Source organism: Dasypus novemcinctus, chromosome X, assembly GCF_030445035.2.
Source record: "Dasypus novemcinctus isolate mDasNov1 chromosome X, mDasNov1.1.hap2, whole genome shotgun sequence".
Lineage (NCBI taxonomy): Eukaryota > Metazoa > Chordata > Mammalia > Cingulata > Dasypodidae > Dasypus > Dasypus novemcinctus.
The window spans coordinates 24,380,773-24,396,384 of record NC_080704.1 but is presented as its reverse complement, the minus strand read 5'-3'; the positions used below and the strand labels follow the sequence as shown (position 1 = coordinate 24,396,384).

The following is a 15,612-nucleotide window of genomic DNA, read 5'->3' as shown; positions in this document are numbered from 1 at the left end:
TGTTATTCACGACGACCTCCCATAAAAAAGGGCTGGGGGAGGGCGTATGTTGCCCACAACACTGGTATCTAGAAAACAGGATGCAGCATAGTTCAGAAATCAGCAGAGTTAATTTTTGTTTGTCACATCATTCTCCTTTTGCTGCAGAGGGGCTGGGAATTTAGGATTCTTCCTATGTAGGTCAAATGAAACAAAAGAGAATGAGTCATTTTTTTTTTTTAGTATTTTGTAATACTGGAATGCTAGCTCTGGCTTCTATGGCTTTGTGTCACAAGGCAAAATCAGAGGCAATCTAACCTTGGGCACAGGATCGTCTCTGTGTTTAAAGTGTTTCTAATTTATATATGCAATTCAAAAATGTTGTAATTTGTTTTGAACACATTGCTCATTTCCCTTCATAAACAATGCTACAGGAACGGTTTAATTTCTAGTGCATTCCCTAGTGAAGAGTTTAACTCATACTAAACCTGAGATAGAGTCCTGGTAGATATTAAACTACACTTAGTTACATCTACAGCATTGTTTCAATGAATTCTACTCCAAGAGACCAGAAGCAACTCCTTGGTTTTAGCACACTGCCCGAGCGTGGGAGAATGGTGGGGGAGCACTGCTATCTGAAAAGGGCTACCACTAGTTACTAGTCTGTGTATGCTGGCATAAGAGAAGATAACTCTCTCGGGCAGGGTGTCTCTGGAACTAGTAATGGTCAGCATCCCTGGCTATAGAATCTCAGGGGTGGGGGTGTACTTCTGGCCCTACCCCAAATCTAGTGAATCAGGATTTCTGGGTATGGGACTCAGGAACTTGCCTTTTAATCAAGTTGTCCAGGTGATTTTCATGCCCAGTGAAGTTTGAGACTTACAGCTTGAGGCCAGTCACATTGCAGTAAGTTACACAGTGAGTAGGGCTATTAGGAGTCAAGCCAATTTTTTGTATTGCATAAACAGACAGTTTGTAAATCAGAAGCTTTTTAGTTGAGTGGGGGGCTTCATATAGCATTTGGCTTTTAGTCTGGTCACCATTATAACATTGTATCACACAAGTCAAACAGTTGCATGGTTTTGAGGAATCTAATGGAAATATCTTGATCTACCAAGATTACGGGAAAATAAAAGAGATCCTGTAAACTGAATAAATTATTTAAAGCTATACTTTTATGTAGAGTCAAACAGTTCCTGTTTATTTTTGAGGCAAAACAGAACAACTACAAAGCTGCTCCCAGACTTGACCCCATTGAATGAACTATATGAATATCCTGGTGTGTGCATTCTGAATCTAAAGTATGAATAACACTGGCAAGTCAGGTGAGTCAGAGGCAAGGGCACAGAAGGGATGAAAGCATATGGCTAATCTATATTAAATCTCTAAAAACTGAAAACAAAACTACTTCATTAACGATACTGTTCCATGAAAGTCTCTCTTTAACTTCTGTGAATCTCATGTTTGTGTCTTTAAATTTCTTGCAAGTCCGTTCCTGGTTCTTAACATACTCTTTCTCTGCCTTCAGGCTTTTCTTTCTCTTAGTGTCCATTTCCTTATTTCTACATTTTTTTTCCTTTGTAGGTGACAACTTCATTTATTTCCCTTCATAGAATCAAAATATTCAAACCAGTTAAAATTATTTATTTTAGTGCCAGATTAATTTTATTCCTGGTTTTTAAAAGGACAAGTGAAAATTACAAGTTCCTTAAAAAAAGAAAAAGGAGCAAACACTTAAATTATATGGCTCATGATTGTTTTGTTTTCTTTTTTGCCAATACCCTAACTATAAAAATATTACCTACTCTTGCTATTAAAATAAACTTCACTATTTACCAGGCTTTTAAACAACTACATTTTGAAACAACAGCAAAATATCAATGCTACCCCAAAGAAAATCAGTAAGGTTTTGCTTGCCACACTAATTAACAAATATTTTTTGAGCTTTTACTCATCACTGAAACCTCCAATTGCGAGGCTTGTAGCCTAGCTGGGTAAAAAACACCCTATTTCTCTAGTACTTAACTCCTTGAGATATGAATGGTGAATCCAGATGTAATGCCATGTTGAGTAAGGTATAGGATAACTTATTTAAGCGTGGATCCATTTCCCATGCAAGTTCTTGGAGACATAACTTAAATCCATGTAATACTTTTTAAGGAAGGTGATTTATTCCCTTTTGGTTTTACGAGTTTAAAAAATTTCCCGCTAAGGACTACTCAAATAATAAGCAAAACATGAATTCTGGAAACCTGAGTTTTCGAAAGGTCATCAGGTTTCTTTTTTTTAGTGCACCTGATAGGAAAAGCTCATGAGCCTTCAACCAGATGCCTGAGTACCAGAAAACAACTCTGGGTAATTTGCAAAAGAACGATTAAGTTTGAATACAAAACAGGTAAAAATAATCTTTTCCTTAATGAATAAAAGAGAAGAAAATACTTGAAAATGGAAATAAGAAGTATTTAAGCAGGAAGAGCATTTTCAAAGATTCCTACTTAGATCTGTGTTCTAAGAGAGTTAGATTTACTCGTTTGAATGATCAAGTGAGGTTGAGGGCACATTTAAGGGCCAAGCTGGTGACTACTTGTCTTAAGTTGCTTGCTAGTATAGATGGTCAAGCCTATCAACAGCAACATATGAGTAGGTGTGGGAGCATAGACTTGTGCTTTTTTTTTTTTTAAGGTCATTCTGTTTAACATAATTACCTGGAACCTACATTTCGACTAAATGTATGCGTTCAGGCTTAAGTTTTTCTCTTTGAAAAACAGGAATACCTAACAACATGAATTGATAGTCACTGATAATTACTTTTCTCAATGTAAATATCAGAAAGAGTGGGCTCATACCTTGGTTCAGAATGTTTGGACCCAAATAGGAACTTGTTAATTGTGCCCTGAGTATTATCTTTCCAAGTTTTAAGGGATTATTTTCACATAAAAGGTCTAGTTCAAAGAGGCAGGATATGAGATTTTCTAAAAAATTGTGTTTGCTTATATTTTATTTAATAACGGGGAAGGAATGGGAAAATCTTTATTTTTCATTCATGAATGAGAAAAATTTTCATGATTAAGTAGTCTTTTTCAAAATAAAGTGATAAATAGTAAAAGGTAATATAGTTTGTGTTTATACTAATAGTGTGTATGAAGCTCTTTTAATCAGCAATTCCAGGTATAATAAAATATTTCTTGACCTTAGCCACAGGCAGAACAGATTAGGAAATATTATTTTCAGGTAATTAGAATGTTCCTCTAAACTGCCACGTCACAATTCCATCCTATGTATAACTGAAAGGAGATGGAGTATTTCCTTATGAAAGTAGTACTTTATCTTAATGTACCTACTGAAATAAAGGCAAATCTAAAGTACCCTTTAAAAGAAGCTTATATATTAGCAATAATTGAAGTGGCCTTTTATCTTTAACAGACACAGAAGTGCTTACTATGATAATTCTATTTACCACAGTTTATTTTCAATGAAGTTGTCTATAAGATATTTCAGAAAATTTTACTATGGAATTTTGCCAAATTATATTATCACAAATGCCACCATTCAGATTTTAAAATGGAAAGTGGGAGCAATTTATTTATATATATTGTTAATAAGTACCTATGGATATATATATACAAATATGATAATCTGGCCTCAAGGACCTCATGGTATAGATGTAGAAGCCTCCTTTCCATTTCTGTCTTAAAATTTTGTAGTTAAGAATTATCAATGAAATATAGCCCTATTTTATTAAGTACAGATATATATTCAATTTTATATATACATTTATTATACAGTTATACGAATAATGTACAGTATGTATGATTACACAATATGTGATACGTTATATGTATATATTAATTTTAATTGATTAATATATTTTGGAATATGTAGAAAATAAAAATATTTGAAATTTAGGACACATTTGAAGAATTAAAAATATGAGTGTATCAATGTATATAAAAAATACAAAACATGTGAGTTATACTCACAATAGACCTTAAATCAGCTTTTAACACTCCATCCTAATGCATTCATATTTTAAAAATATTTCAATAGATAATGTTATTTTGGAATTAATAATAAAATACTTAAACTCCAATGAGACAACCTTAGTAAAATTATAACCATTCCTGCTAAATTTTTCTTTCAGTAATGTTGTGAGTAGATGGTAGCTTATTGGCAGATATAGAGACTGGGTTGCTTTTGTAACTTATTTTATGATTAACAATTAATTATTTTCAAATAATTTCTCTAAAGGTCTCATTTCTGTTGAAATAGCTACAGAGGTAGCATAGCCAGAGTCTGAGATGTTAACCCAGTAGAGGACATAGCCTCAACTACTTTTATAGGTGAATGATGCAGATTTTTAACGTATGAGAATCTTTAACCTCTAGTATCACCTTACAGGTTTATATTAAAAGCATGTTATTAGGTCAATCATATAAATTGTGGATGATAGCTGGTGTGAAGTCACTTCAATGACGAGAACTGTGGACCTAGTGAAAAAACAAATTAAACGTGACATAACTAACATTTCATCTGTGAAAATGTCTGTTTTGCCAAAATGAAAAGGTAAGTTTGGGCCAACCACATCTAAATTGTTTTCTTGCCTATTTCTTTCAGTGGGTCCTTCTTTTGTCCTTCCAACCCTTCTAAGACATTGTCTTTCCTATCTGATAAGTACTCTGAAAAGCAATTTCTATCTTATCTGAACCTTGACCCCCTTATGTAACTGAGTGGTAAAAATATCTTCAGAACAGTGATTATACTTCCATGACTCAAGATATTTAATTTGCCCATCACACTTGACTTGAATTCTCCAAATGGGACATGTAGGAAGGGACAGTACAGTTTCCTGAGGAATAAGAGGTAAGGGTATCTGTATCTCAAGATTTGGGGTTGTAAAAATAAATTTAGCTGTTTACTCCATTAGATCCCACTCAAAGTAAACAAAAAGGAATTTTTCCCTTATTTCCTTTTTTTTCAAGTTGCTAATTAGCTAGATAGATCTGTGGTTGCTAAAAGTTTGATGCTATACAAATTGTGCTTTTACTGGCCAACTCCTTTAGGAAGCATTCAATAACACAATTTCCTTATGCTTGAATATTTGATTTAAATCACTGAAGACAAATATAGCCTTTGCAAATTAACACTAACATAAATCTTTATGAACTTTTGCCCTATAGAGTCCACCCTATTCTTAATCTCATACTAAATTAATATACTATCCTCAAAATACTGCCGTCTTGATTTTGGTGTGATTACCTACCCCCTTTTCTTTTGTTTCAAAAGTCTATCAATTCTGTATCAGCTCCAGTAGTGTGTCATGTCTTGAGATTGAATGAGGGGGAAAAAAAGAGATGCTGACCTGCAAAACTGAGTGAAATACTAAATTCTTTTCAATGAGAGTAGAACAGATGTTGGTGTAGTGGTAGGTGGGCTGCGAGTAAGATAAGTGATTTTTATGCTAAAAATTTAAAGACATTATTTCCCTTCATGCTATAACATTTTAACAATTGTCGAAGCTTGAAATGTACTTCTTACTTTTTCTAAGACTATATGCAAAAATTTGCAATATAGATATTTCCCCTTCAATAACTTCTAAATGTTAATAACTTATTAGTAACCTGTTTGGCATACCAGTCTGACATTTGGAGTTATTTGCTCATTAATAATTCTGGCAAGAAGGAACTGCTTTGGGGGCACTGCCAACTGAACTTAGCTATAAGGAAAACCAAAATACCTTCCCCAGCCAAGAAAGCATCAAGAAGGGTAAAAAGAAAATTCAAGAGACACTGGGAAGAATTTAAGATTGTATCTCAACAGTCATTTATCAGAATTAAAACTTTTTCTTTAACCTCAAATCTGTTATATATCTTATCTCTCACTTTAGTCACTGTAAATTTCACATTTATTTTTATTTTCCAACCTATGATAATCGCATTAGAGACTATTATCACAAATCTCCATTGTTAAAGTCACCTGCATCTTCCAGATTCAAATTATTAGATTTTTAGGTATTCATGATATATTGTGTACTGGAGAAGAAAAACTATGTAAAAATCAGTATAAAATCATGTTTGTAAGAAATATAGCAGGGATATAAACAGATTAGCACAGGCATCTCTCTTGACTAAAACTCACAAGAGAGGGTAATAAGCATTCATACTTAATCTTAGCTTTCTTGGAAATTGCCAGTTAGTATATTTTGGACCAATAAACTCAGCCTACATTTGGGATGAAAAACTTATGAATCTAAGAGCATATGAAGAATACGCTTTAAGAAGATACCCTGTTTGATATGAATTTCATTTTTTCTGTTCTTGAAAAACTGACTGGCACTGCCCTTTTAAAGAAGTTAAGTTTTACTGAAGATTTAGAGATGTGTCAACTCTGTGTTCCTACAGAGAACAATACAAGTGACTGTAGCTACAGCAAAAGGTTTCCAGCTCAATTTGTGTTTAACATTTAACATTCCTTGTCGAATTTCACACCTGCCAATGGAATTACAGAAACCTAGACTCCTATGGGGATTTTATTAGGGTGTGGGCTCCTTTTGCAAAATTCAAATGTTTGAGATGCTAGAAGGTTCTCTGTACCCTAAAACTTAATTTGTATTTAAATATAGCAATGAACCGATAACTCTCTGCTAGTGAACAAATAAAAAATCTAATTATATTAATAATTTATGTCCCATTTATAAATTAACTTGCAGCACCTTTATAGTACTTATTCATAATATATTTTAAAAAAATAAGGGTAATTCCATATTTCAAAGTCAGAATATTTTGGAATTCTGTATTTAGTATTTTTACTGATTTTAACAAGGACCACATTACCTTCTTCTCTAGGGTTAAAAAAACACAACCATCAAAGTAGAAATGCCATCTGAAGGCACTTTGTAGGGCTGGGCACATCAAGAGGTAAATTTGGGATTCCTAAGTTCCACTTAAGAACCCTGGTGCATTTTTTATTCTTCAGGTAGTTGAGGGGAGACTAAATAATGATATCAGCTATGGAGTAATTAGTACCTTAGTAACAAATGTGATCACCAAAGATCTCTGAAATGTTGACCCTTTTTGTGATACTGGCATACATTAAAAAATAAATGAAAACACTCCAAAATTGTTGTACTGGTCTGTATGATAATCCCATGCATAGATAATTTATCAGGTCCTATCTGGATATGCTATAACTGGATTTATAGTGATAAATTACATCAATCGTTTCTTGTTAAGTCCAGTATAATTATGACCAAGGTCTAGAATTGTTTTTCTCATATTTATTGATTTTCTTGTAAGTACAGAACTTATCTAAAAGAAACCAATACTGGACTTAGAAACAAATTTAGAGAAGCCCAAAATAAAATTAAAAGCAGCAAAGTAAAGGTCAATCAAGATGGAGGAGAAAGACAGTGAGATCCCCCACAGAATCTTGAATGAATAGCAAACACTGACAGCGCTATCTTCCTCAAAACTCTAGAAAACAGTTAAAGGGAGGCAGTAACTAGGAGAGGGCTGAATCAAGAAAATACAGCTTTAAAAACAATAGGAGAAGCTCATGGCACCCTTGCTGGTCCCTCTCCTATGCTCTCCCAGCCATGGTGTGGTACCAATCTTTGTTCCCATTGTGGGTCCCTAGTCCTGTTCTGGAGGGAGGAGAGAAACCCCTTTGTACCGACTGGGACATCTGTAGGTCTGTGCCAATCTATCAGTCTATTGGGTGGCAGCCTAAAATATTGGACCAGGAAACTTGTCCGGGGCTTGTCCTCCCAGAATGTGCCTTGGAGGGAGAAGCTGCTTGGAGGTAGCTAGAGCATGTAACAAACATTTAAGTCAAGGTGTCCTGGAGCAAAAGATCATCTGCTCTAAGTCATAAATAGCCTGCCCTGGAAGGGGAGAAAGTCTGTGTCATAGAGAGTAGAGAAGGCATTTGAATTCCTTTAAATGCAGGAATTCTTAAGATCATAAGTAAGCACAAGCCCAGGATAAGATGCAGGTTCAGAAAAGACAGAGAGGACCCTGCATTTCACATTAACCTCAAGCTGATCTTCTTGATAGGAGGGGTAAATGCTGAATGAGAGTACCAGCCAATGCAGAGCCAATTTGCAAAACCTTTGAAAGGAGTGTGTTTTTTTTTTTTGTTAGTACCTGACACTCAAAGAAATCTCTGACATATCACTAGTAGAATACAAACTTAAGGAACAGGTAACTAAGTAAATCCCGGACTTAATACTTTAAAATATGAAAATGTATAGTATGCAAAAAAAGATGACAAGACAAAGAAATAGGAAATGATGGCCCTTCCAAAGGAACAAGGTAAAAATCAAGAAACCATCAATGAAGGGGGTAAGACTTTGGATATACTGGATAAAGGATTTTCAATATGCTCAAGGAGATAAAGGAAAACACAGAGAATGAATTAAAGAATATAAAGAAAACAAGTGAACAATATGAGAATCTCAATAAAAAGAAATTCTAAAAAGGAACCAAACAGAAATACTAGAGTTGAAGACCACAATAGCTGAGATGAAATATTTCCTAGAGGTTTTCAATAGTAAATTGGAACTGGCAGAAGAATCAGTTGAATTCAAAACAATTGAAATGATTCAAAAAAGAGAAAGAATGAAAAAAGTGAACAGTGCCTAGGAGACTTGTGGGATACCATCAAGTGTACATATATGCATTATGGGAGTCCCAGAAGAAGAGAGGAAGGGGCAGAAAAGAAATAATGGCAGAATACTTCCCAAATTTAACATAAACATGAATATGCACATTCAAGAAGCTCAATGAATCACAAACAGGATTGTCTCAAAGAGATCCATGCCCAGAAACAAAGTAGATAAATTGTTAAATGCCAAGGAAAAGGAAAGAGTTCCAAAAGCTGCAAGAGGAAAGCAAGGTTTCATGTACTAGGGAGCCCCAGTGAGACTGAATGCTGATTTCTCACCAGAAACTATGGAGGCAAGGAGGCAGTGGGACAAAATATTTAACAGGCTGAAAGAAAAATGAAATCCTACAACTCAACAAAAAGGTCAACAACTCAATTAAAAATGGGCAAAAGACTTGAATAGACAGTTCTCCAAAGAAGATATAAAAATGACCAAAAAGCACATGAAAAGATGCTCAACAGCATTAGCCACTAGGGAAACGCAAGTCAAAATCACAAGGAGCTACCCCTTTGCACTCACTAGAATGGCTAGTATTAAAAAAATAGAAAATAAGTATTGTTGGAGAGGTTGTGGAAAAATAGGAACATTTGTTCATTGTTATTGGCAATGTAAAACAGTGCATCCGCTATGAAAAACAGTTCAGTGGTTCCTTAGAAAGTTAAGCATAGAATTACCATGTGACCCGGCAACCTCAATTTTAGGTATATACTCAGAAGAACTGAAAGCAGGGATGTGAGCAAGACATTTCCGATATTCATAGCAGCATTACTCACAATTGCTAAGAGATAGAAGCAACTCAAGTGTCCACTAACAGTTGAATGGATAAACAAGACGTGGTATATATATTCAATAGAACAATATTTAGCTGTAAGAAGGAATGCTGTTCTGATATATGCTAAAACATGAACAAATGCTGAAGACATCATTTTGAGTGAAATAAGTCAGACACAAAAGGACATATATTGTCTGATCTCACTGATGAAGAAATAATTAGAATAAGCAAACTCATAGTCAGAAACTAGAATAGGTTACCAGGGGTCAGGATAGGGGCAGAGAATTGGTGCTTAATTGGTACATGTTAATGTTTGGGGTGATTGAAGGATTTTGGCGGTGGATGGTGGTGGTAGTAGCATAGTATTGTGAAAGATTGAAACCACAGAGTTGTAAATTTGAATGTGAAGGGAGGAAATTTTAGGTTATATATGTATTTCTAGAATAGAAATAAACAACAACATAGGACTGTAAAACCCAAACAGTGAACCCTAATGTAAATCATGGACTACAGTTAATGGTATAATAATTATAATATTATTGTTTCATTAAATGTTATAAAAATACCACACTAATGTAAAATGTTAGTATCAGAGAAACCTGTGTGTGTGAGGTGGTGTATATGGGAACTCTATTTTTTCTGCATGATTTTTCTTTAAACCTATAACTTCTCTAATAAAAAAATTACAAAATTTAAAAGCAGCATTTTTAAGACTACCACCAAGCATACATTAAATGTAATTACTACCACTTAGGAATATTGCCACATAATTTGAAATAAAACATTATTCTACAGTAAATGACTATGCAGAGTACACACTATAAATATACACAAAACCAGAACCTAACCAAGGAAAATGGTATGATGGCATTTTCTTTCTATTTATTGTAAATCTTCAGCACAGCACCAGAATGCCTGCTTTTTCTTTGTGGAAAATCAATATATACATCAAAAGTAGAGGTAGGAAGTCATCTTTAACTAAACAACACACTTTAATTATAGAAGGCCTTGGTTCCCAAGTCTTTAGCTTTAGCCTTACTAGGAATGGTTTCAGATCTTAGTTGTGTGGGCAGATCTAGTCTCCATGGTGATGAAAAAGTCAGCCTAGTAAGTGGAAAGAAATGTGGTACAATGCTTCCCATGGAAACAGGCAAGCTGAAATCAAATGCAGCTTCTGTATTTAGCCTGAAGCTCCAGTGAACTGCTACCTTACTTTAGAAGTTGCCATGGCAATCTGCTAAGAAAGATGGGTTATAGATACCCACATAGAATTACTACCAAAATGTCAAATCATAAGTCAGAACATATGTGTTAAAAGTAATAATTTATTCGCTAGTTCTGAATTCAGTTTTCTTAAATTAAGTAGAGTTTGGAGTTTAATGGAAGGATTGATGTTTTTGCAAAATATGATATAATCCAATTAGTATTCCCTTTTAAATATCTTAAGAAATAGCATTGAGCAAAATTGGCTCTTCAATTTAGTTTAAACATTCTGAAGGCAAACCAATTTAGCCTGGTAGCTCAGTAATAACAACGATTTTAATACTAACATTAGTATTTTACTTTCCATTTTCTAAAGTACTTTCACATGCAGTATTCTGAAAGAAGATGTGGAAAATGTGAGAATTTCACTAGAGTTCACTTGCTAATAAATTCTTATTTTAGTAAAATGCATAATGCAAATAAGAAAGCAGTAATTGGAAATGGATTAGAGTATGCTCGTTGTATCCTTTAATAGTTCTATCAGGTCACATGAATCAACTCTTCAGATTTGTAGTAGGTGATAGGAAGCAATGTTTTACCATGAGAGAACACAAATTAACCCACAATACATCAGATTTGGCATGTGTGAGCAGAAGCTGGGGTTTCAGTGACAGCTCCAATTTTTCTCTGAAATCTGTTGCTTTTCTAATCACTCCCTCCAAATAAAACAAAGAAACAAAAACAAAGGGTCTTTTAGCTTACACCAACAAAAAATGCAGAAAGTTTTTTGTTTTTAAGAAGACAGATAAAGTGGAAATTGGAAGGACAAACTGAAATAACTGTTGATGAATGTGGCTACCACATGAAATACTTTTCAAATTGGTCTCAAAACTTAACTTTTTTTTCCTTAAACTTAACTCTTGGGAACTAGTTTTCTTAATATCCCAACATTAACTTGGTACAAATTAGCTCTAAAGGGAATCATGTCAAAACTTAAAATACTAAGAAAGAATTTCCACTCAAGTGGTGGAATTGTACATGATTTTTGGACACCAATTAGTTAAAAGTAAAAAATATACTAATTAAAATTCTTAGTAATAAAAGGTAAATCTCTAATTAAAACAAAAACATGGAACTGTATAACACAGAGAACACTGTTGTGGATGATGAATTTAATAGTACAAATATAAGAATGTTCTTTCATGAACTTGAACAATGATATGTCACTATTATAAGGTGTTAATAAGTTGTATGTGGGGAAAATACACCTAATGCAAACTATGTACTATAAATAAAAGTAACAGTTTAATATTCTTTCATCAGTTGTAACAAAGTTACCACTCCAATGGTAAATGTCAACTACAGGTGGGTATAAGGGGCATGGGTTTTTTTCTTTTTGGGGTAAGGAACATGTTCTGAAATAGTTTGTGGTGATGAGTGTAGAATTCTGCAATTATACCGGGGCTATTGATTGTACACTTCAGATGCATTGTATGGTGAGTTAATATATTTCTATAAAACTACTTAATAAAGAACACAATAAATAAATAAGTAAATAAGTGTTTTATGGACCAAAAAAAAGCTAAATCGGTATAAATTTGATTGGTTTTTGCTTTACTTCGTGGAGCTTATTAATGATGATCCTGTTTTGTTGTAACAGAACATAAATGTCTTAGTTACTTCAACACAGGCCTAATGTATATAGAAAAAGTATCTGAAAAGAAACATTTTGCTAAATTTTAACCTTAATTAAAATTATAGATCTGAGGGGGCAATATATGGTTGAGAGCATTCACTGTGCTGTCAGACTGTCAAGGTCTGAATCTCAGATCTGCTATTAACGAGCTGGGAGCCTTGGCTCATGTTATTTAAATTGTGTCCTCATCTATAAAATGGACATAATAATAGTAGTGACCTCATAGGCCTCATTATAAATAAGGAGTTATATTATACAAAGACCTTAAACTGGTGCCTGACACATAGTAAGCATGCATTAAAAATGTTATTTTTTTTAAAAAAGATGACTGTGTTCAAGACATCCTTAAGATTTAAACAAAAAGCACCATACGTAGTATAGATTTTTTTGCTTATATTGTGGAAGGTAATTCTAATTTAGTGTTTTGTCCATGTGGAAAAATATTTTCTCTCTCTACATTTGAAAAGAATAGAAATTTCAGATTTATGGACATGCCTGGTTTTATAGAATGCATTTTAAGTCCAGAGTATGGTAGCAAATCTTTATAGAAAAGATAAATCACTAAAATGTCTCATTTCAACAGACAGGTATAGTCCATAGGAAAGATAAAAAAGGTATTCTTTTTTTTTTGCTATATATTTTTTCTTTTTTTAAAAATTATTATTATTTTTATTGACTTTGTAATAATATTACATTAAAAATATATATGTGAGGTCCCATTCAACCCCACCCCCCCACCCCCCCTCTCCCACCCCCAACAACACTCGTTCCCATCATCCTGGCACATCCATTGGATTTGGTAAGTACATCTTTGGGCACCTCTGCACCTCATATACATTGGTTCACATCATGGCCCATACTCTCCTCTATTCCATCAAGTGGGCCCTGTGAGGATTTACAATGTCCGGTGATTACCTCTGAAGCACCATCCAGGGCAGCTCCATGTCCCGAAGACGCCTCCACCTCTCATCTCTTCCTGCCTTTCCCCATACCCTTTGTCCATTATGTCCACTTTTCCCAATCCAATGCCACCTCTTCTATGTGGACATTGGATTGGTTGTGTCCATTGCACCTCTATGTCAAGAGGAGGGTCAGATTCCACCTGGATGCTGGATGCAATCCTCCCATTTTCAGTTGTAATCACTCTAGGCTCCATGGTGTGGTGGTTGTCCTTCTTCAACTCCATCTTAGCTGAGTGTGGTAAGTCCAATAAATCAGATTGTAGGTGCTGGAGTCTGTTGAGGCTCAGGATCTGGCTATCACATTGTCAGTCCAGAGATTCAAATCCCCTAAATATATCTTAAACCCCAACATTAACTGCACCTCCAGCACATTAGCATGAAAGTCTTATGAAGGAAGATCCCATCTGAGTCCAGATTCATCACACATAAACACCATTTCCAAAGAGGGGCCATCTGCCCTGGTAGTTAACCCCATCGGCCATGACCATAACTCCCATGGGTCTCTTTAGCCCTCAAAGGAACCAATATCTGGGGGTTGTATCTGCTTTATCTGTCTCTCTGACTCTGCTCAGTTGTGCATGAGGGCAATCCTTCTGCCAGCCTCCAGACTCTTTTTTAGAAACTCGTAGCCATATAAACTCATTTCTCCTTTCCATTTCCCCCTTACTTTATGTCAAACAGCATTTTAAAGTCATGTTATTTTATGTAGACAGGGATATTCTGCTGATCCGCATTGAACCTTCCATATAAGGTCATTTTCCAGTTGCATCATCAGTTGGTAGTTGATAGTGGTCCCTCGGTGCCAGGGAGGCTCATCCCCGGGTGTCATGTCCCACGCTGGGGGGAAGGCATTGCATTTACATGCTGAGTTTGGCTTCGAGACTGGCCACATTTGAGTAACATGAAGGCTGACAGGAGGAAATTCCCAGGCACAATGTTGCTCTAGGCCTTGTTCTTATTTTAGGCTTATCAGCTCACAAGCATAGTCATTAGCATCAGGGGCTCACTGTTGAACCCTCACTCCCTCCCGGTCCCCGCCGCTGCACCTGGGAGACTGTCGCTGCTCCCCTAGGGACCACGACAGAGCACCACTGGTCAGGAACCCAGTACCCCCCCTGCTGTGGTTTTTAATTGTTGCCACTATGAGTATATCCAAACATTACCATGCACCCTGGACATATGTTCTGTACAGCTCCCTGTCAGCCATATATCACCTGTCATTGGTATCCCATACCAGTATCCCTCCATTGCCATTGTTGAAACACTCTGTGATCCAGAACTCCCCGAAATTTGAAGCCCAATATAATGTCATGGTCCCTTACTAGGGAATGGCATATAGCGATGGGTTTAAAGGTTAGATAAAGAACTTGGATAAAGTTAGATAAAGAACTTAGATAAAGAATGTTGACTTGAAAAAATTCTACATCCTATCTTTTTTTTCCCCCCTAATTATTCAGCTTCTCTTCACAGAAGTCCTAGACCACAGCAATGCATATATATAGTATACAGCACTCCCATATATCCACCACAAAACCAAAAAGGTATTCTTGAGACAACAGTGAAAGTAAAAGGACAAACACATATAACTCACTCATTTCACTCAGAATGTCCTTGATACCATATTTTAAATTATTTTATTTTAGCTCCATATTGACTAGTGATGTAAATCTGACTGAAATAAGTTGAACAGATTTGCTTTAGGATGAAGGTGGCAAGTTAAAACATCTTGGATTTTCACTTCTCCCATAATTCAAGTTGTATTCATTGAACATTTCACTGTACTGAAACATGCAATAAATTCTTTAAAAATAAATGGAATTCATTTCCCATATCAATGGGTGTTTCCCTCTTGTCATTAGATTAGCTTACTTTACATAGTAATATGGCAGTGTTCCAACGTTTTTTTTCTTCCCTTAAAGATATGAACATAAAGAGGGATACTGAAGACTTGTTTTCAAATAAGTGCTCTCTGTATTGGATTCTTGCTGTTAAATGAAAAAAATCACACATTTGAGCTTGTCCTCATGGTGAACCATGTTACTTCTGAAGTATTAGTTTCACCCTATCCCTGATTGTAGATTCTTTCATCTCTTCTATTACGTCTACTTTTGATTTCTCAAGGACCAAGTCCCCTTCTGAATTTACTTTCTTAGCCAATCTGGACTACTCTGACTAGATCTTTCAATCCCCTCACCCTCTTGGATATGACCTACATGTACTCTTTCAAAAATTCAACCATCTGCTTTCTTACTCCTGCCTGACCACTGTGCATCGCTAGCAACAACTGTACATCCATGCTGATTTGCACTGTCATAAATTTGTATTTTCTGACTTCAAG

At 35.1% G+C, this 15,612-nt stretch overlaps 1 protein-coding gene across 8 annotated transcripts in view; it reads right to left on the bottom strand.

Annotated features, from left to right (window-relative positions):
• Nucleotides 1–15,612, bottom strand: part of CNKSR2 (connector enhancer of kinase suppressor of Ras 2) — a 355,641-nt gene that overhangs the window by 13,150 nt on the left and 326,879 nt on the right. The gene's annotated exons all lie outside the window — the stretch shown is intronic.